The following is a 22,422-nucleotide window of genomic DNA, read 5'->3' on the forward strand; positions in this document are numbered from 1 at the left end:
ACTAAACGCCCTAGAGTACGGGCCTCCACTCTCTGCACAGCTAAAACACAGGTGGGACTAGGAGCACCAGATGTCCGAACTTACTATAAAGCTATACTCCTCAACCAAGCCAAACAATGGTGGACATCCTTGTCTACAGCATCATGGGTGCAAATTGAAGACACAGCCCTTCGGGCTAAAGGTTCACAACTTCTTGCTGCACTACTACTACATCACAGACCGCAACGCTCTTTCCTCAACACAGTCAATGCAACTATTAAAGTATGGGAATCCACAATAAAACAAACCAAGGGCCTGCCTCATGAAGCTTTAAGCCACATCCCAATCTCAGCCCTTGAATTTATCTGCCCAAATCTTACCCTCTCAACCTGGCTCTGATCAGGACTATGCAAAATAGGAGAGCTTTATAAAGAGAAAACCCTGCAATCCTTTCAAGAACTGCTTACTAAATTCTCTATCCGACAGCAGGACTTTTACAAATATTTACAAGTACGCCACGCACTTCAAGAGATACGGTGGTCGGAATCCAATCAGATTGTAGGGATACTACAATTTTATGAACAACCTAATCCCTCTCATAAGGGGATCTCACATCTATATAAACTCCTAAACTCCCCTCCGACTATGCAAAAACTCCCAGGGATGTATAAATGGGAAAGAGCTTTCAACTTCTCCGCTTCCTCTAAAATATGGCAGCATGCAGCCTGCGCCACCCTAAGGTTTTCCAGATGCCTTTCCCATTGGGAAACAACTCAGAAATTGCTACATTTCTGGTACTACACTCCAGAAAAATTATGTAAAATGTTCCCGTCTTCCCCCTCCACCTGCTGGAGGGCTTGTGGAAACCCAGGATCTTCTGCGCACATATGGTGGACTTATCCTGCAATCTTAGGATTCTGGAAAGACGTACAAACTTTGCTTGGAGTAATCACTGGAGTAACTTGTAGGTTCACACCACAGCTGGCCCTGTTGGGAGTAGGACTCAAGGACTGGCCACATCAACTCCACTCAATTGTCACTCACATTCTTATTGCGGCCCGGCTTTCCATTGCCCGAAAGTGGAAATCTGCCATCCCTCCGACCATAACTCAGCTGATCACAATACTAAACCAGCACTTGCACCTGGAATATATGTTTGCCAAGGCACATCTCACCATCTCCAAGCTCCTCCATCAATGGGCGACCTGGATAGCTGATACAAGAAGCACCGCACTCACTTAAAGAAAAGTTATATCCTTCGCAACTGACCTATGCAATTACAGTACTACATGATGCTCCCCCAAACCCCAGCACTGACAAATTTGAGAGCACTACTCAACAACCTACCTATAATCTGTTACTTGTCCCTTGTTCTGTATAGCCTATGGTCATTTAGCCACGACCGCCTGTTGGAAATATCTTGCATCTTTCTGCATTTACTAACTCTAACGCACTATATGTACATCTTGATTACAACCTTTGTAACCTTTCTGTTACCAATGTATACTTCTGAAAATGTTGTTTCTATACCTGTAAACTGTAAAATCTTAATAAACATTATAAGTATTAAAAAAAAAATAACAGGACATAGTGCTCTCCATACAAAAAGGTATAAAATTTATTAAATAAGAAAAATATTACTCACAAAGCAAGCACTGTTTCCCAGTGCAGGAGTATACAGCATAAAATGAACCAGATGGGTGGCTGTACTGACATCACAGAGCCCCTCGCACGCGTATCGTCTGTGTGGACTTCCTCAGTGAATTTGATTGGGGGTCCGTGTGTCAGCTCCTATATCTAATCCTGGTTCCACATACAATTCATGATGATACTGGAAACCCCGCCCACTCTCCAATAATACATAGGTGAATGGACTTAACTACTAAGTAGTAGAGAATCAGGAGTGGCTACAAATCTAATAGGGTACAAGCAAGCTGAATACACTGATAACTTACTGATAGGAAAAAAAAATATTTTACCAGGCCCCACCTTGCTTAGCTTCCGAGATCAGACAAGATTGGGCGCTTTCAGGGTGATGTGGCTGTAAGCAAATCCATCTCGTTCAATGGCAGCTAACACTGCTGCGTCCTGGGAAGAAGCCCGCCTTCTAAAGGGGTGTTCGTATGGAGACTGGGATGGGGGGCGGGAGAACAACAAACAAACCGCCCCTTTCATACACGTCGCTCACAGACTAAGTGAACGGCAACAGGGAGCGCAGATGCAATGCGCGCTCCGCCACTCCCTTCCACGTCACCCCCTGGACAGATCGAGATGCAAACTCCAGTCTCCTTGGCAATGACATGAAATCGCTCCCAAGAGCGCCTCCTTCATTCCTCTGGCCTGTCAGCGCGGGTAATAACAACATTCACCCACAATGGCAAGCAGGCTAACATAAAATTAGCAACTAATCAGAGATATAGGGAGCAGAAATAAGGCTAACGTTAATAAAAAAAATTATTATAATAAAGTAAAAATCATTATACAAATAATGTAATATAGTTATAAAGCTAAGAGGAGGGAGGCTACTCAAAAAGTACCTATGGGGATACCCCAAAGAGGCTATAATTGAAGCATATGGGGGAAGTTCATGAAGTCACCCCCCTCCCTTATGGCAGAATCCATCCTAAGGTGTCCTACACACTCTTCCAGATGGAGATTGTGTACCAAAAACAAATGCTATTCCCTCCCAGTTGTCACCAGAGGGATATACGAAAAGTAAAATGGAAAAAGTCAAACAAAATACATATATCATATGGGGGAAGTTCATAAAGTCACCCCCCTCCCTTATGGCAGAATCCATCCTAAGGTGTCCTACACACTCTTCCAGATGGAGATTGTGTACCAAAAACAAATGCTATTCCCTCCCAGTTGTCACCAGAGGGATATACGAAAAGTAAAATGGAAAAAGTCAAACAAAATACATATATCATATGGGGGAAGTTCATAAAGTCACCCCCCTCCCTTATGGCAGAATCCATCCTAAGATGTCCTACAGACTCTTCCAGATGGAGATTGTGTACCAAAAACAAATGCTATTTCCTCCCAGTTGTCACCAGAGGGATATACGAAAAGTGAAATGGAAAAAGTCAAACAAAATACATATATCACCACCCCATGTAATATCGTGTAGGAGCTACAGGGTTAAAAATATGAATATAAATTTGATAGAAAAATTATAATAAAAAGACATCAGTACAACCACCTCATCTGTACACAAATACAATTAGAATGTATACATATACCACCAACAAATATACATTATGGACCAATATTCTAAATGGTAAGGGGCTAGAAACCAACATAAACTAACGTTCTGAAATAAAACAATTAAGGTCAAACTCAACGTTCAACCCTAAAGGGACCCCGACCTTTGTCTCAAATACCCAAAAAGATTCTCGTCGACTGAGCTGCCGTATGAAATTCCCACCCCTCCAAGCTTTGTTACCTTCTCTATTCCCCAGAACTTCAGCCCCGCAGGGCTGCGGTTATGGAAAAGTCGGAAGTGCTTGGAGACATTGTGTGTGCGGAGTTCTCATTTAATGTTGTTAACATGTTCTCCGACTCTTACATGGAGGGGCCTAGAAGTCCTACCCACATATTGGTAGCCACACTCACATTGCAACATATACACCACCCCGGCAGTGTTACTCAAATCCTTGATTTTGTAGTTTTTACTCGTGGCAAAAGCCACAAATTCCTTCTTCTTTTTTACATTGTTTCTAGCCTGTTTACACGCCAGACAGTGTCCACAGGCATAAAAGCCATTAAGGAAGCCAAGCATTCTATTCACCGGGTAAACCGGGGGATCTATCACCCCTGGCGCAAGTCTATCTCTAAGAGAAGGAGCTCTATTGTAAATAAACAATGGTCGGTCTGGGAGGACCGGACCCAAGGTTCTGTCAAGTTTTAAAATGGGCCAATGTTTCTGTACTATCTTTTCAAATTGCTTGTGCTGAATATTAAAATCAAGGATCATCCTGATCTGTTTAGGCTCACCCTGGGCTACTCTAGGGGCATTCGACACCAGTACCTTCCTATCAAGAGTCACAACATTATCCAATTCTTGGACTAGCTTATTTTTATCATAACCCTTCTCGGTGAACCTAGAGATAAGAGTCTGTGACTGTGATAGAAAATCTCCCACCTCTGTGCAATTCCGCCTGAGGTGAATAAACTGTCCTCTAGGGATATTGCACAGCCACTTACTGTGGTGGCAGCTTTCAACAGGGATAAATGCGTTTCGGCCAGTAGCCTTAAAATGGGTGACCATATTGATGCGGTCACCCCTTTTTGACAATTCAAGATCCAAAAATACCGCCCTCTCTGTACTGATATTCCACTAGAGGACTATATTTTTGTTATTGTCGTTAAGCCTGGATACAAACGCGTCCAGACTATCTCTGTCCCTATCCCAGACCATGATAAGGTCATCAATATACCTCTGGTAGCAGATCAGTTCCGGGGGTTTGTTCTTATAGACTGCCTTCTCCTCCCAGTGAGCCATAAATAGATTGGCAACACTGGGAGCGAAGCGTGCCCCCATGGCTACCCCTCTGGTTTGGAGAAAGAACTGCTTGTCATACCAGAAGTAGTTCTTTGACAGACAGAAAGTCAAACTGTCAATCAAAAAATTCCAATGCCTCCTAGATAGGTCCGAGGACCCCAGGGCCCACTGTACTGAGGTTAACGCTTCCTCGTGGTTGTTGATGGTATATAAAGAGCCCACATCCGCCATAATGAGGAAGCAGGAAGATGTTATGGTCAGAGACTCTAAAATCTGTATGACGTGTTTTGTATCTTTTGGGTATGCATTCGTTTTCATGACCAACGGTTGGAGGAAGGTGTCAATGTATTGACCCAGTCTGGAAGAGACAGAGTCAATACCATTGACTATAGGTCTACCCGGTGGGTTGACACTGTTCTTATGAATCTTGGGGAGAAAGTAGATAATTGGTGTACGGCAGAACAGGGGATCCAAATACTGGGCCTCCTTAGCACTAAGAACTCTTATATGCTTCCCTCTCTCCACAAGGGAGTGAAGTTCACCCTTGTATTCCAACATCGGGTCCTTGGTCAGGATACTAGAGGTGTTACTGTCACTTAACAAACTATTCATTTCATTCCTATAGTAGGTTTTACTTAACAAAACCAGCCCCCCCCCCTTTATCAGCGGGGCGGATGACCAAATCGTTCCTATCCGACAATGCCTTAATACCTCTACTAATGTATAGAGGGTCATTCGCTTTCCTAACCTTAAATGCGTCCAAATTCTTCACCACCATATTCCTAAACACTTTTAGGTGCTCAGCATCAGTAGCTGGGGGGTTGAACACTGACTTATTCCGCAGGTTGGAATGATGGCCCCCCTGGGAACTAATAATGGTAGTTCTCACTGACGGGGTGTGTAAAAAATATTTTTTGATTTTCAGTGTACGTATGAACTTTTGTAAGTTAACATATGTCTGAAACTTGTTCAGGTTGCGTGTGGGAGTGAATTTTAAACCCTTATCCAGTACTTTAACTTCCTCTTCACTTAAGGGTATTCCGCTCATATTGTATATCCCCGCACCTAGTGGGGTTTTATTCTTTTGAGTTCTGATACCCCCTCTCCTTCCTCTCTTGTTTTTCTTTTTCGCGGAAGGGAACTTCCCTGTCCGGGTTCCTGAGTCAGTGTGTCCCGTCTCCCTCCTGGATTCGGGGGGATGAACGGAAGGCACTTCCCTTTCCCTCCCCGGGTTCCGTGAAAATCCCCTCTTCCGCGTGAGTCCGGGTTGGCTAAAGGTGAAAAGCGATTTTGTGTAACCAGATGATTACCATAATACGGCTGCACTCGACCCCTATTGGAATAGTTAGGTGGTGCCGAATGATAAGAATTATTATTACCAGGGTGACTTTCTCTGTAGGGAAAAGCATCATTATGATGATATGATGGTGAATAACCAGATTGTGACTGTTGATATCCACCATACATATCATTAGTTCCCACCCCTCTATGAATAGGATTTCTATATGGAGAGTGGTGGTAGCCCCTACGTTTTCCTCAGCCCCTTCTATTTTTGCCTCTCTTGAAGGGGCATTGAAGAAATGAACCTCCAGTGGTAGGTGTACGCATTCTGGGGGAGACTGGATCATCATAGACATAGATCTCATTGTTCCTTGGTTCAATAGATGGAGTATTAATCATAACATCATTACTCACATCTACAGAAGGGATTTGAGTTTGAGTGATGACAGGGGTGGAATTGCACAGAGGTGGGGGATTTTCTATCACAGTCACAGACTCTTATCTCTAGGTTCACCGAGAAGGGTTATGATAAAAATAAGCTAGTCCAAGAATTGGATAATGTTGTGACTCTTGATAGGAAGGTACTGGTGTCGAATGCCCCTAGAGTAGCCCAGGGTGAGCCTAAACAGATCAGGATGATCCTTGATTTTAATATTCAGCACAAGCAATTTGAAAAGATAGTACAGAAACATTGGCCCATTTTAAAACTTGACAGAACCTTGGGTCCGGTCCTCCCAGACCGACCATTGTTTATTTACAAAAGAGCTCCTTCTCTTAGAGATAGACTTGCGCCAGGGGTGATAGATCCCCCGGTTTACCCGGTGAATAGAATGCTTGGCTTCCTTAATGGCTTTTATGCCTCTGGACACTGTCCGGTGTGTAAACAGGCTAGAAACAATGTAAAGAAGAAGAAGAAATTTGTGGCTTTTGGCACAGGTAAAAACTACAAAATCAAGGATTTGAGTACGTGCAACATTGCCGGGGTGGTGTATATGTTGCAATGTGAGTGTGGCTACCAATATGTGGGTAGGACTTCTAGGCCCCTCCATGTAAGAGTCGCAGAACATGTTAACAACATTAAATGAGGACACCGCACACACAATGTCTCCAAGCACTTCCGAATTTTCCATAACTGCAGCCCTGCGGGGCTGAAGTTCTGGGGAATAGAGAAGGTAACAAAGCATTGGAGGGGTGGGAATTTCATACGGCAGCTCAGTTGATGAGAATCTTTTTGGGTATTTGAGACAAAGGTTGGAGTTTGACCTTAATTGTTTTATTTCAGACCGTTAGTTTATGTTGGTTTCTAGCCCCTTACCATTTAGAATATTGGTCCATAATGTATATTTGTCTGTGGTATATGTATACATTCTAATTTATGTACAGATGAGGTGGTTGTACTGATGTCTTTTTATTATAATTTTTCTATCAAATTTATATTCATATTTTTAACCCTGTAGCTCCTACACGATATTACATGGGGTGGCGATATATGTATTTTGTTTGACTTTTTCCATTTCACTTTTCGTATATCCCTCTGGTGACAACTGGGAGGGAATAGCATTTGTTTTTGGTACACATTCTCCATATGGAAGAGTGTGTAGGACACCTTAGGATGGATTCTGCCATAAGGGAGGGGGGTGACTTCATGAACTTCCCCCATATGCTTCAATTATAGCCTCTTAGGGGTATCCCCATAGGTACTTTTTGAGTAGCCTCCCTCCTCTTAGCTTTATAACTATATTACATTATTTTTATAATAATTTTTACTTTATTATAATTATTTTTTTTATTAACGTTAGCTTTGTTTCTGCTCCATATGTCTCTGATTAGTTGCTAATTTTATGTTAGCCTGCTTGCCATTGTGGGTGAATGTTGTTATTACCCACGCTGACAGGCCAGAGGAGACTGGAGTTTGCATCTCGATCTGTCCAGGGGGTGACGTGGAAGGAGGGGCAGAGCACTCATTGTGTCTGTGCTCCCTGTTGCCGTTCACTTAGTCTGTGAGCGACGTGTATAAAAGGGGTGGTTTGTTTGTTGTGCTCCCACCCCCCATCCCCGTCTCCATACAAACACCCCTTTAGAGGGCGGGCTTCTTCCCAGGACGCAGCAGTGTTAGCTGCCATTGAACGAGATGGATTTGCCTACAGCCACATCACCCTGAATGCACCTGATCTTGTCTGATTTTCGAAGATAAGCAGGGTGGGGCCTGGGTACCTGGATGGGAGACCGCCTGGGAATACCAGGTGCCGTAGGCTTAAAATATTCTTTTTTTTTGACCCGGAAATGGGGGCGGGCTGTCTTTCAGGACACAGCAGTGTTCACTGCTATTGGAAGATAAGGATTTGACCTGGAAATGCTTTAGCTCATAACATGGGAGGAATAGTGGCTGCCTATCAGTAAGTTATCAGTATATTCAGCTTGCTTGTACCCTATTTGATTTGTAGCCACTCCTGATTCTCTATTACTTAGTAGTTAAGTCCATTCACCTGTGTTTTATTGGAGAGTGGGCGGGGTTTCCAGTATCATCATGAATTGTATGTGGAACCAGGATTAGATATAAGAGCTGACACACGGGCCCCCAATCAGATTTGCTGAGGAAGTCCACACGGATGATACACGTGCGAGGGGCTCTGTGATGTCAGTACAGCCACCCATTTGGTTCATTTTATGCTGTATACTCCTGCACTGGGAAACAGTGCTTGCTTTGTGAGTAATATTTTTCTTATTTAATAAATTTTATACCTTTTTGTATGGAGAGCACTATGTCCTGTTATTTTTGTTTTTAACATGATATATATCAACTGATGAGACTGAATTTGGGATACTGCCTGTGGACCCCTAGCTCCATAATCTACCCTGTGGAAGGGAATGCATGAGTGACCTTGCTGTTAACGCAGAAGGTCCACTCAATAAGGTGAGCAGCCTAGACCCTTGGTGGAGGTTCACATTGGTGGTGATACAATCTTATCCTATCACTGCACCCTTTCCTTGCCAACTGAGGGATCCCCCTTCTGCAAGTGGGCAGCTTTTGATCTCCTCGGACTAAGATATACTTTTTGGGACTTTGCCTCATGCGTTTTGTTTATGTACATTTTATGTGTATACATCTGATCTGTATTGAGCGCTGCATTGCTATATTGTGTGTCTTTTTAGGTTTTGTATATTGACCTACAGTGTCCAGCTGCTGAGTTTTAGAAGTTAGGTTTTGCGCTGTCTGTTTCTTCTGTTTAACATTAAAGTTAGCCCAATTTTTTTTATATTGTGAAAGATAATGTTACGCCAAGTAAATTGATACCCAACATGTCCCGCTTCAAAATTGCACCTGCTCGTGGAATGGCATCCAACTTTTACCCTTAAATCTCCATAGACGACATTTAAAAAATTCTACAGGTTGCATGTTTTGAGTTACAGAGGAAGTCTAAGGCTATAAGTATTGCTTTTGCTCTAACAATTGCGGCGATACCTCACATTTGTGGTTTGACCACCGTTTTCATATGCAAGCGCTACTCATGTATGCGTTTGTTTCTGTGCGTGAGCTCGTAGGGATGGGGCAATTTTTTTTTCTTATTTATTTTACTTGATTTTATTTATTTTTTCCCTGTTTTAAGAAAAAAAAAATTGGGTCACTTTTATTCATATTACAAGGAATGTAAACATCCCTTGTAATAGGAAAAAGCATGACAAGTCCTCTTAAATATGAGATCTGGGGTCAAAAAGTCCTCAGACCTCATATTTGGATTAAAATACAATAAAAAAAAAAAATTGTCATTTGAAAAAATGACTTTGAAAAAATGGCCCTTTAAGACATATGGGCGGAAGTGATGTTATGGCGTCGCTTCCGCCCTGCTACGGTATAGAGATGGATGGGGGCCATCTTCCCCTCACTCGTCTCCATACCCAGCTACAGACAGGTCCCTATCGCCTCCGCCGCTGCCAAAGGCTACGGTAAGCGGCGGAGCCTGCGGGAGAGCGGCGGGGGCCCCTCTCCCACCGCAGAGACCACCATTATCATAAACATGACTGGCTCCTGAAGAGATGGATACCTCGGTTGTGGCAGCATCTGCTGCTGTTACAGAGATATCCATCTCCAAAGTGCTGACATATATGTACAGGAGCCGGTCGGCAAGTGGTTAAATCACTTGCAATGCAAGTGGTGAACACTGTTAAGATGTGTATACCCGTGCATTGGGGTTCATCCCATATTGGTTCACTCACCTGAGCAAGATAGCAGACATGGAACAACTCATTTGCATAGCAGAAGACTCCCCCTCCAAATGAATATCTACATGGGCATGCTGGCTCCACTTTCAAACATCTGACAACTATCTTCACTCAATGGGCAGCCCTCCCTGAATACACATATGTCTGGACATTTCTGTCACACGAACAACTTTCTCCTCCCCTGGTATGACTTACCTGGTTCACTTGCCCCCTACACTGACTGGACGAGGCCGGCGATGCTCCTTCCCTATCAATGCCCAACCTGATCCTCCCTATCCCCTCACCCCCCTTTTTTTTTCTTTTTCATTTCTTATCATCCTCTCATTTCTTCTCTCTCTTCCTGCTCCTCATCTCCATGTGTTTTCCTGCATGGGCCAATCTGAATCCCACAAGGGGCTAGCTCAACTCTTAGATCAGTCCACTATCAGGAGGATCCCATTGACCATTGTCTAAGTTCAGCAGTATGATGCCACACATATTTTGAGCCCTTGGCATCATTCAGTTTTTGCTCTTCCCCTTCCAGGGGTGATATACCAACAGCCTTCCTCATCAAGTTGCATTGTCACTGCCTTTTGAATATGCCTACCTCTGATACTTCAGGTCTGCAGCAGGCCTACGCATAGATGGCGCAACCCGGAGTTAGGTGCCAAAAATCTGACAATAAATGCTCACTGTTCTTTCAAGATGTTAGCCTACAGTCATCTGCTGTTATGTACATATGACAGTTAGATAACTGTTTTCCTGCTTTAAATTTGACATTATCTTGAGATTAATACAATGTACTTTTTTTAATGTATTGTTATTGCATTGTAAACCACTTATGTTTTCAAAAAAATTTGTTTGGAGAAAAATAATTAAAGGGGCTGCAGGACCTCACCTTTGAGACATGAATAGAATCGTTAAACTTATTCTCTCTGGCAAAGAGATACATAAGAGGAGATATGATCTCAATTTACAAATATCTAAATTGTGATTCTATCATTGGCAGGATATATTTAGTCTCAGGTTGCTGAAGACATGTGGCCACTCAATGAAGTTGGATGAGAAGCATTTTTAATGTTAAACTATGTAAGGGGTTCAATAAAAAACAGTCAAATAGTTGTTCACTGCCACCTAGTGGTAAGTGAAAATAAATAACTAAAAATAGCTGCTGCTATCACCTATGTGTTCCCACATCCACAGCAAATATACAAAATATCTATGTGATAGCGCTGCTAAATGAGACTCCTAAGTGCATATATCCCCAAATAACTAAAAAAACACACAATTGATAATAAAGTGCAAGTGCCAATATATAAAGTGCCAAGCAAAAAAAATGTGCAAAAAACTCAAATAGTCCATATATAATGAAAAAAAAAGATAATTAAAATGGTGCACAAAAAAATCTCTTTGAAGCCGTGCTTCGCAAATAACTACACTCTGTGACTTGTGTCCCCTTCACTTAATTCTGTGCAAGCTCACCTTATTCTTATGCCGCGTACACACGATCGCACTTTACTCCATACTTGGTCCGGCAATCTTTTCTACGGACTTTGTAGCGTAGGTGCGCTGGACTTAAAAATGGACAGACTTGGACACACACAAATGAACTCCAAAAGTCCGATGGTTTTGAACGCGGTGACGTACAGCACGTATGACTGGACTAGAAAAAGGAAGTTCAAGCCCCACTACACCACCCTTTGAGCTCCTTCTGCTAATCTCGTGTTTATCTGGTGTTAGTAGAAGTTTGGTTAGAGACGATTCGCGCTTTTCACACTTCAGCTTATTTTGATTGTTTTCTACAGTTCAGTTTGTGCTTGTGAGGTTTGTATCTGCTTTTCAGTGCATGTTGGTCAGTTCGTAACCTGCCTAGAAGGACGTTCTAGTCCGCTCGTTCCTGATTTTCAGGTCACTATTCATAGGCCTTGCTGTTCTTCAGTGCGTTTGTTCTACGTTTGTTTGTTTGACCAGTCTACCGTTTTGAAGCCATGTTGCATGGACGTACTCGTTCTTGAGTTCGTGCTGTGTGTGGACTTGGTATTACGGTTAATACTTTGACCAGAGTCCAGTCTATAAACAGGGCGAGGAGGAGTTCATGGATGAAGAATTGGTTGCGCCAGCGTGACCAATTCTCTCACATGCCTTTGCTCCGTGAGATCCGTGAGAATAATCCTGAGAATTTCAGGAATTATCTCCGGATGACGGCCCTAGTTTTTGAACATCTGCTGGCTATGCTGACCCCTTATATCAGCACACAGGATACCTGCATGAGGCAAGCCATCAGTGCGGAGCAGAGGCTAGTTGCCACTTTACGTTACTTGGTGACTGGGAGAAGTCTTCAGGACTTGAAGTTCTGGCATCTCCAGGCATCTCCCCCCAGGTTCTGGGGATCATAATCCCAGAGACCTGTTCTGCTATTATTCAGGTCCTGCAGAAGGACTATATGAATTTAAGTTTTATCCTTTAACATTACATGATATGTATTTAATGTTTGCTAATATATTGTCTAAATGTCCTCGTTACCTAATTGCCATGTTTGGAATATGCTGTGAATTTCCCCTTTATCTTCATGCATGCCTGTTTTTTTACATTAATCATTTTTTGCACTACATGCACATTTACCTTAAATAACCTCCTCACCATGCAATCCTGGGTCCATGTATTCCTCTAACCTATAGTCCCTTGTGTATATTGTCAGCTCCATTGTACTGTTTTACCCTCCCCCACCCTCTCAAATGTTAGCAACTGTTAGGTGTGTTCTTGGCCCCAATTAGAACCCCTCCCCCAACACCTCAAATGTTAGCAACTGTCATGTGTTTTTTTTTTACCCAAATTAGAACCCCTCCCCCACCCCCTCAAATTTTAGCAACTGTCAGGTGTTTTTTTTTTTGCCCAAATTAAAACCCCTCCCCCACCCCCTCAAATGTTTGCAACTGTCAGGTGGTTTTTTTTGCCCAGATTAGTACCTCTCCCCCAACCCCTCAAATGTTAGCAACTGTCAGGTGTGTTCTTGGCCCCAATTAAAACCCCTCCCCCACCCCCTCAAATGTTTTCAACTGTCAGGTGTTTTTTTTGCCTGAATTAGAACCCTTCCCCCCACATACAAATTGATCAATGGTCCATCAGAGGGGGTGAGTAATCTTATAAGTGGCCCTTATGTTTTGTTTTTTTTTTCAAAAAATAACACATATAATAATGTTAGACTGCTGTTGTTCAAGAATGTTTTTGTGTAATCTGATATCAAAGTTATGTTTAAAAGTACTTATATTTTTTTTTTCTTGTTTAACTCCACAGTTTCCTTTGAACACACAGGAATGGCAGATTGTGGCCTCCCAGTTCGCTGACCGTTGGGACTTTCCCAACTGTGTCGGGGTGATCGATGAGAAGCATGTCCGCATTGTGCCACCATCCCATTTGGGGTCTTATTTCTACAACTATAAGGGGTTCCATAGTGTAGTTTTGATGGCGATGGTCTTGGCACAATTGGACTTTATGTTCATGGACATGGGGAAGAACAGCTGGATGTCTGACGGAGGAGTCTTTGCACAAACCAAACTGTGCCAGTGTCTCCAGACTGGTGGCCTGGAATTGCCACCTGATGACCAGAACGTGGATGGACTCCCTTCAGTTTTCATCGCTGATGAAGCATTTGCTCTCGGCGAGCACTTGATGAGGCCGTTCCCCCAAAGGACACTCACCCCTGAGAGGAGGGTATTTAATTTCCAGCTGGCCAGAACAAGAAGAGTTGTGGAGAATGCCTTTGGGACTCTGGCCATCCAGTTCTGTTTGTTCCTCTCTGTAATAAATCTTGCAGAATACAAGATCAATTATGTGATCATGGCTTGCTGCATTCTTCATAATTTCTTGAGACGTCATTCTTTGACATATATAACTTCTGTTGGGCCTGAGGCCAGACTTGGTGTTTAAGAACCACGCACAGGCATGGAAAGTGGCCATATTGGCTTGGCCACCCAAACCGCCTGTCAAGTGCGTGACAGATATGTCAATTATTTAAATGGTCTGGGGGCCATTGCAATGCAACAAGAGCTTTAAGATTTTATTTAAAAAAATAAAATAAATTTGAGCAACAATCTCTTGTTTTGATTCTTGTTTGCATTTAGTTTTGTCTGTCTCCTAGTGCACTTGTAGTGGCAAGTGCATTTCCCTTTAGTTAATAAGGCCCTTTGTCACTGTAACGACACAAACAAATAACAAACTCTTATTGATAAGTAATAAGCCACACACATTGTAGTAGTAAAAACATTTTACAAATATTTTGTTTGAACATGTTTATGTTTTATTTTTTAATTTTTTTGTAACAATATTTTTTTAAACGTTTTTTAGTTTAGGCATATTTGTAAAAAATATACTTTGTTTACAAAATTTAGCTTGACAACAGGGTTTTTAAAAACATAAGAACCAAAAATAACAGGAACTTACAAAGTTCAACATCTTAATAACGATGCTGGTGATGTCACCCATGTAAAACAAAAAAATTGCAGATGCTCACAATTTGTGATGAAAAAAGGTTCAAGTCAACATGTGCTATCCCCCATCATGGGGGGGAGCAATGGATGTGTTTTGTGTGTGCAACCCCTTTGTTCCTCTCACAAACTAACATTATTCTGATGAAGGGGTTGCAAACACAAAACAAGTACATTGATATCCCCTGATGGAAGATAACACATGATGACACACCGTGTGCATGTTCAAAATTTTTACATTATAGTATATATCAAGTTCAAACATTTTTTAGAAATAAAACTTGACAATGAAATGAAGAACACGATTGATGTTTTTAGGCAAAAAGTTATTTGATTCTGCCAAAACATCAATCATGTTCTTCATTTCTTGTTGCATGGTGTCCAGCCGATTTCGCATGCTGTCAATTTGGTCACGCATTCTATCAATTTGGCCATTCCACACCATTATCTGGCCAATGAGTCTTTGTGCACTGTCTGTGCCAAATGGCTCTGCCACTTGGCCTTCCATAACCAGAACATCACCTAAAATGTGTGGATAAAAAAAGTTTGGATTCATGAAGAATTGTTCTTGCCAAACCAATCTATTAACCTTCTATGAGGAGGTGAGTTGCCATTTAGATAAAAGAAGGCCCGTAGACGTGGTATATCTGGATTTTTCAAAAGCATTTGACACAGTTCCCCATAAACGTTTACTGTACAAAATAAGGCCCGTTGGCATGGACCATAGGGTGAGTACATGGATTGAAAACTGGCTACAAGGGCAAGTTCAGAGGGTGGTGATAAATGGGGAGTACTCAGAATGGTCAGGGGTGGATAGTGGGGTTCCCTAGGGTTCTGTGCTGGGGCCAATCCTATTTAATTTGTTCATAAACGACCTGGAGGATGGGATAAACAGTTCAATCTCTGTATTTGTAGACGATACTAAGCTAAGCAAGGCAATAACTTCTCCGCAGGACGTGGAAACCTTGCAAAAAGATCTGAACAAATTAATGGAGCGGGCAACTACATGGCAAATGAGGTTCAATGTAGAAAAATGTAAAATAATGCATTTGGGTGGCAAAAATATGAATGCAATCTATACACTGGGGAGAGAACCTCTGGGAGAATCTAGGATGGAAAAGGACCTGGGGGTCCTAGTAGATGATAGGCTCAGCAATGGTATGCAATGCCAAGCTGCTGCTAACAAAGCAAACAGAATATTGGCATGCATTAAAAAGTTTTTATCCAGAGATAAAACGATAATTCTCCCACTCTACAATACTCTGGTCCGGCTGCACCTGGAGTATGCTGTCCAGTTCTGGGCACCAGTCCTCAGGAAGGATGTACTGGAAATGGAGCAAGTACAAAGAAGGGGAACAAAGCTAATAAAGGGTCTGGAGGATCTTAGTTATGAGGAAAGGTTGCGAGCACTGAACTTATTCTCTCTGGAGAAGACACGCTTGAGAGGGGATATGATTTCAATATACAAATACCATACTGGTGACCCTACAATAAAAATAAAACTTTTTCGCAGAAGAGCGTTTAACAAGACTTGCACCCACTCATTAAAATTAGAAGAAAAGAGGTTTAACCTTAAACTACGTAGAGGGTTCTTTACTGTAAGAGCGGCAAGGATGTGGAATTCCCTTCCACAGGCAGTGGTCTCAGCAGGGAGCATTGATAGCTTCAAGAAACTATTAGATAAGCACCTGAATGACCACAACATACAGGGATATATAATGTAATACTGACACATAATCACACACAGGTTGGACTTGATGAACTTGTGTCTTTTTTCAACCTCACCTACTATGTAACTATGACATATCACTAGACAGTAGTGGCCAAAAATATACTTCAAATACTGGTGAGCAGCTAGAATAATGGTGGGGTCAAAAAGATAGCATTTACTATTTGTTTAGAATTATATTTGCAAGTCATGAGCTGAAAATTGTGTGTGATTGCGTAACCCACAATTACAACTACCGGTATGTCCCTTTTTTTTTTACCCAGGATGAGCTCAGCCAGGAGGAGGCCATGCCCAGAGGTATACAGGAGGAGGCCTTGCCCAGCGGGAGAGAGGAGGAGGCTGTGGCTGGGCCCAGTAGAAGCCTCACAGAATGTCAGGTGCCTCCCCTCCGCATTAGCACAAAAAGGCCCAGGAAGATGACCCAAACTGAGGAGGAATCACTAGCCCTCATTCGGGAAGCCAGCCAAATCCTGAGCACACCACCCAATGCTGAAGAGGCCTATGGAACATATATGGCCACCAGGTTGCTGGAACTTGAAAAGGGGCAACGACTCCTCTGTGAGGGTCTTATTTTTCAAGCATTTCAGAAGGGCTTGAGAGGGGAGCTTACTCAAACAACCTATATAGCAGATGAAGCCACTCCTCCTGCTACTCCTCCTCCTGCCCCAAGTACACCACCAGAGGCACAGCCTCCAAGGAAGGCTGCAGAGAAGCATGGAGGGAAGGCTGCAGGGCAGAGTGCAGGGAAGGCTCCACGGAAGAGTCGAAGGTGATTACCTGGCTTCTGTCTGGTCTGACTTCTGACTGTGCTCCCTAGTCGCAAGATACCAATATTATTGTCCTAAAACTTGATGTGTGTCCTGGGGGAAAAAAGGCTTCACACATTCCAAAAGTGTCTCTAGTGTTGCCTTCCTCATTTCTGTTTTGACCAAAATAAATGTATATTTTCGTTACCTTACATTATTGACTATGTGTTTTGATTCAAAGAGGACATTTGGTTTGTGAGTAGGCAGGTACGGGTCAAAAAGACTATGGGGGTCATTTACTATAACTCCAGGAAGTACTGGGCACTATGGCAAATAATAGAGCCCATTTTAGCCAAATGGAAACAAAACGGCGAATTTGCGCATGAAAATCAGCGATATAAGTAGAGAACAAACGTTTGTAAATTCCAAATTGCCGCTAATTAGCGCTTCCGCGTATATACAAATGCCAATTCTTATCAAGTTGTTATATAGCACTGTACTGTAGCCATGATCCATGTATGTGAAAGAAACATTTTTTTATCAGAGATGTGCTCTAATTCCCGTGCATCTATTGATTTATATTGCAATTAGTATTCCTAGTTTTTTTTTTCCTTCTTTTGCTAAGAAATGCAGTTCTGAATGATTATTACATAGTAATGTCTGCTATTCTGTAAAGTTACATGTATTAATCATTTAGGTTACCTATTTGTTGTATGTTGTTTTTTTCATGTTTTTGATTTATTATTTATTAATTTAGTTGACTATAAAGCAGTAATTATTTATGTTCATTCTTTAATAATACTACACTATTATGCAGGTCTTGTACTTAGCACAATGGCTTAGTGGTCTGCTTGGATATCTCTACACCACTCATGGTATGAGTTCAAACAACAGCCAAGCTACCATCCACCAGCTGTGTTTATTTTTTCAGTGCACAAGTGAATTAAAATAAACAAACAAAGAAATGTAAACTGCCCTTTAGCTAGTGTGTGGTGTTTGGAATGTCAAATCATAATATAATTGAATACTTACATACCATTGCATGCATTTAAAGAGTTAATACAATAAAAACTTTCACATTAAACTGCATTGGCTACTTGGCAATCACCTATTTTCAGTAAATATATATACACGTATATTTGTGTTGCTTTGGCTAATTGGCTAACTGGCATTTTCCTTTTCCCACCAATGCAATCTTTTAGGATTTTTCTGTGGGATTTGAACCCATGAGTCTTTCAATACCTGAATGTTTGAAGGTAGAGGTGCTAACTGCTAGCCTATTGGGCTGAGCACAATTATACATACAAAATACTTTTACTAGTGTTTGATGTGTTATATACTATACAATAAAGTTTATCAAATGTAAACTGCTTGTTAGCTAGTGTGTGGTGTTTGGAGATTCACACCATAATATTAGTGAATACTTACATACCATTGCAAGCATTTGAAGAGTTAATACAATAATATCAACCACATTAAAGTGTATTGGCTACTTGGCATTCACTGTATGCTGCTTTGGCTAATTGGCTAACAGTAATTCTCCTTTTCTCCACCAATAGCAATCTTTTAGGATTCTTCTGTGGGATTTGAACCCATGAGTCTTTCAATAACTGAATGTTTGAAGGTAGAGGTGCTAACTGCTAGCCTATTGGGCTGAGCACAATTATATATACAAAATACTTTTACTATTGTTTGATGGTTTATATACCATACAATAAAGTTTATCAAATGTAAACTGCTTGTTAGCTAGTGTATGGTGTTTTGGAGATTCACACCATAATATTAGTGAAGACTTATTTATTTTTATTTAAGGTACTTCTATAGTGCCGTCAATTTACGCAGTGCTTTACATATACATTATACACTAATATGGGCCCCTACCCTCAAGGAGCTTACAATCTAAGGTCCCTAACTCACATTCATATACTAGGGCCAATTTAGACAGAAGCCAATTAACCTACCAGCATGTCTTTGGAGTGTGGGAGGAAACCGGAGTACCCAGAGGAAACCCACGCAGGCACAGGGAGAACATGCAAACTCCAGGCAGGTAGTCTTGTGGTGTGGTTGGGAATACGAACCAGCGATCCTTTTTACTACTAGGTAGGGATGAGCAGACCCCCCCCCCCCCGTTCGGTTCGCACCAGAACATGTGAACAGGAAAAAAGTTTGTTCGAGCATGCGAACACCGTTAAAGTCTATGGGGGTCATTTACTATAGCGCCAGGAAGTACTGGGCACTATGGCAAATAATAGCTCCCATTTTAGCCAAATAAAATTTCAACAGGCGAATGTGCGAATGAAAAACTAGCGCTATTAGTGAGAAACACATGTTAGTAAATTCTAAGCTGGCGCTAATTAGCGCTTCCGCGTATATGCAAATGCCAATTCCTACCAAGTTGTTATATAGTACTGCACTGTAATCATGATCCATGTATGTGAAAGAAACATTTTTATGTGAGATGTGCTCTACCTCGTGTGCATCTATTGATGTATGTTGCAATTAGTATTCCTAGTTTTTGCCTTCTTTTGCTAACTAATGCAGTTATGAATGATTATTACATAGTAATGTCTGCTATTCTGTAAAGTTACATGTATTAAACATTTAGGTTATCTATTTGTTGTATGTTGTTTTTTATTTTTTAATTTAGGTGACTATAAAGCGGTAATTATTTATATTCATTCTTTAATCATACTACACTATTATGCAGGTCTCATACTTAGCACAATAGCTTAGTAGTCTGCTCAGATGTCTCCACAGCACTCATGGTACAAGTTCAAATACCAGCCAACCTACCATCCCCCAACTGTGTTTATTTTTTCAGTGCACAAGCGAATTAAAATGAACAAACAAAAAAAATTTAATCTGCCCATTAGTTAGTGTGTGGTGTTTGGAATTTCACACCATAATAGTATTGAATACTTACATATCATTGCATGCATTTGAAGAGTTAATATAATAGAATCAGCCAAATTTAAAGTGCATTGGCTAATTGGCATTCACCTATTTTCAGCATATGCTGCTTTGGCTAATTGGCTAATAGTCATTTGCTTTTTTTTCACCAATTCAATCTTTTAGTATTTCTCTGTGGGATTTGAACCCACGAGTTCTTCAAGGTAGAAGTGTTGACCGCTAGCCTATTGGGTGTAGCACAGTCATACATAGAAAATACATTCACTAGTGTTTGATGTTTCTTCTCCCCGAGCTGTCTCTCCTGCTGCCACCATCTTCTCCCGCTGATGTGTTCTTCAGCGCAGCCGGTTACCCACTAATAAAAAAAAGCCACTCTTCTTGTGGCGGTCTTCTGTGGCCATCCGATAATGTCACCCGGAGAGTCCGCTCCATGGCTATGTAAGAGACACTACACAGCGGGTGACAACACAGCGGAGGAAGACCACCATGGAAGAAGAGCAGCTTTTTTTTTATTAGCGGGTAACCAGCGGTGAGGAAGAACACAGCAGATGGCGGCGGCAGGAGAGACGGCTCTGGGAGAATACAGCTCGGGGAGAAGATGGAGGAGGGAGAGACAGCGTCTGGAGAAGATGGCTCAGGGAAAAGGACAGCTCGGAGCTATTCTACAATAAAGGACTTGTCAAAAACCGTCTATTAATTTTTTTACATTTCACTGCTTTTTTTGGTGAATGGGTAGGGGTAAAATGTACCCCATACCTATTCACATAGGGGTCAGGATCTGGGAGCCCCCTTGTTAAAGGGGGCTTCCAGATTCTGATAAACCCCCTGCCTGCAGACCGACAACCACCGACCAGGGTTGTCGGGAAGAGGCCCTTGTCCCCATCAACATGGGAAAAAGGTGCTTTGGGGCATGTGGCCTGGTAAGGTTCAGAAGGGGAGGGTGCTCACTCGTCCCCCCTATCCTGACCTCCAGGCTGCATGCTCAGGTAAGGGTCTGGTATGGATTTTGGGGGCCCCACATCAAATTTATTTTACATTTTGGTGTGGGGTTCCCCTTAAAGTCCATACCGAAGGGCCTGGTATGTACTGGGGGGACCCTACAACATTTTTTTCCTTGAATTTTGGAATTCCATACCATATTATTGAATAAGTACATACCATTGCATGCATTTGAAGAGTTAAAATATGGAATAAAGCAAGCTGATGTGCTTTGCCTAATTATGCTTCTGAGTACAATGCACACTTCTGGGAGGTGATGCTGTCAGTGGGATTTGAATTCATGGCTTGAACTTTTGGGGGCAGCAGGGTATACCGCTATGCTACAGAGCCGAGCACTTACCTACAGAGAAAATACATTTACTAATGCTTGATTCAATACAATAATGTTTTGCATTTCAGGCATTAATATTATAGTAACAACCATGCTCGTGCCGATGTGGCATTGGCTAATAGGCATTTGCCTCTTTTCAGCATATGCTGCTGAGTACAATGCAAACTTTCAGTAGGTGATACCATCTGTGTGATTTTCAGCCATTTGAGCACAATTCTATTGAGAACATATGTTTACTAGTGTTTGATGGTGGGACTACTTTATATTCTAGGTATAAAATAGTACTCAGCACAGTGACTTAGGCACCTTTCACACTTGTGCGACCTGAAAGTTGCGAGATTTTAATGCGACTGTAAGCAATGCCTGTGTAATCTTGAGGTCTATGGACACAGGAGTCGCAGGGAAAGACACGCAACTTTCCCATGATTTTGCATCAGCAATTTTGCCACAATTCCAGGGAATGCCTGTGTAAACTTGAGGTCTATGGACCTCAACTTGCATCAAAGTCAGACCAAAGTAGTACAGGGACTACGTTGAAGTCAGTGTTACTTGAAGTCGCACAGATATGAATGGTACACATTAAAAATCATGGGGTATGACTTGTCATACGACTCTGATATCCAAAGTCGCACAAGTGTGACTCAGCCCGACTTTGTCAGCGATTTCAGAGACATCAGTGCACTTTCCTGCACAGATGTCTAGTGAAATCACATAGGTCCTAACTGTTCTCCTTTAAGAAAGTGTCCTATGCCTACCTACTTTTGCTAATAGGTGTCCCTTATACCCATCTCAAAAAGTTGGGAGGTAAGAAATCGCCCCTTGAAGTCGCCCAAAGTAGTGCAGGAACTACTTTTGGGAATCATTGTGGCGTCGCACCAATTCGGACAGTTCCATTGCCATCAATAGGCGCCGATTTGGCCTACAATTTGACATGTCAATTCAGACCTATGTGAACATGGGTGAAGTTGCATAGATATTAGAGCTGCACGGTTCTGGCCAAAATGAGAATCACAATTTTTTTGCTTAGAATAAAAAGATCACGATTCTCGCGACGTAAAATCTTTCACATTATCCCACAAAAAATTGGGTTAACTTTTCTTTTTTTTTTTTTTTAATTCATGAAAGTACTTTTTTCCAAAAAAAATTGCATTTGAAAGGCGCAAATACAGTGTGACATAAAATATTGTAACAACCACCATTTTATTCTCTAGGGTCTCTACTAAAAAAAATATATATATAATGTTGGGGGGGTTTAAGTA

The 22,422-nt window shown here is 41.8% G+C and overlaps 1 protein-coding gene and 1 pseudogene across 1 annotated transcript in view; both read left to right on the forward strand.

Annotated features, from left to right (window-relative positions):
• Positions 1 to 22,422, forward strand: part of LOC141139412 (vomeronasal type-2 receptor 26-like) — a 310,781-nt gene that overhangs the window by 164,043 nt on the left and 124,316 nt on the right. The gene's annotated exons all lie outside the window — the stretch shown is intronic.
• Positions 7,904 to 8,019, forward strand: LOC141124270 (5S ribosomal RNA; annotated as a pseudogene).

The sequence above is a fragment of the Aquarana catesbeiana genome, linkage group LG01 (genome assembly GCF_042186555.1).
Source record: "Aquarana catesbeiana isolate 2022-GZ linkage group LG01, ASM4218655v1, whole genome shotgun sequence".
Lineage (NCBI taxonomy): Eukaryota > Metazoa > Chordata > Amphibia > Anura > Ranidae > Aquarana > Aquarana catesbeiana.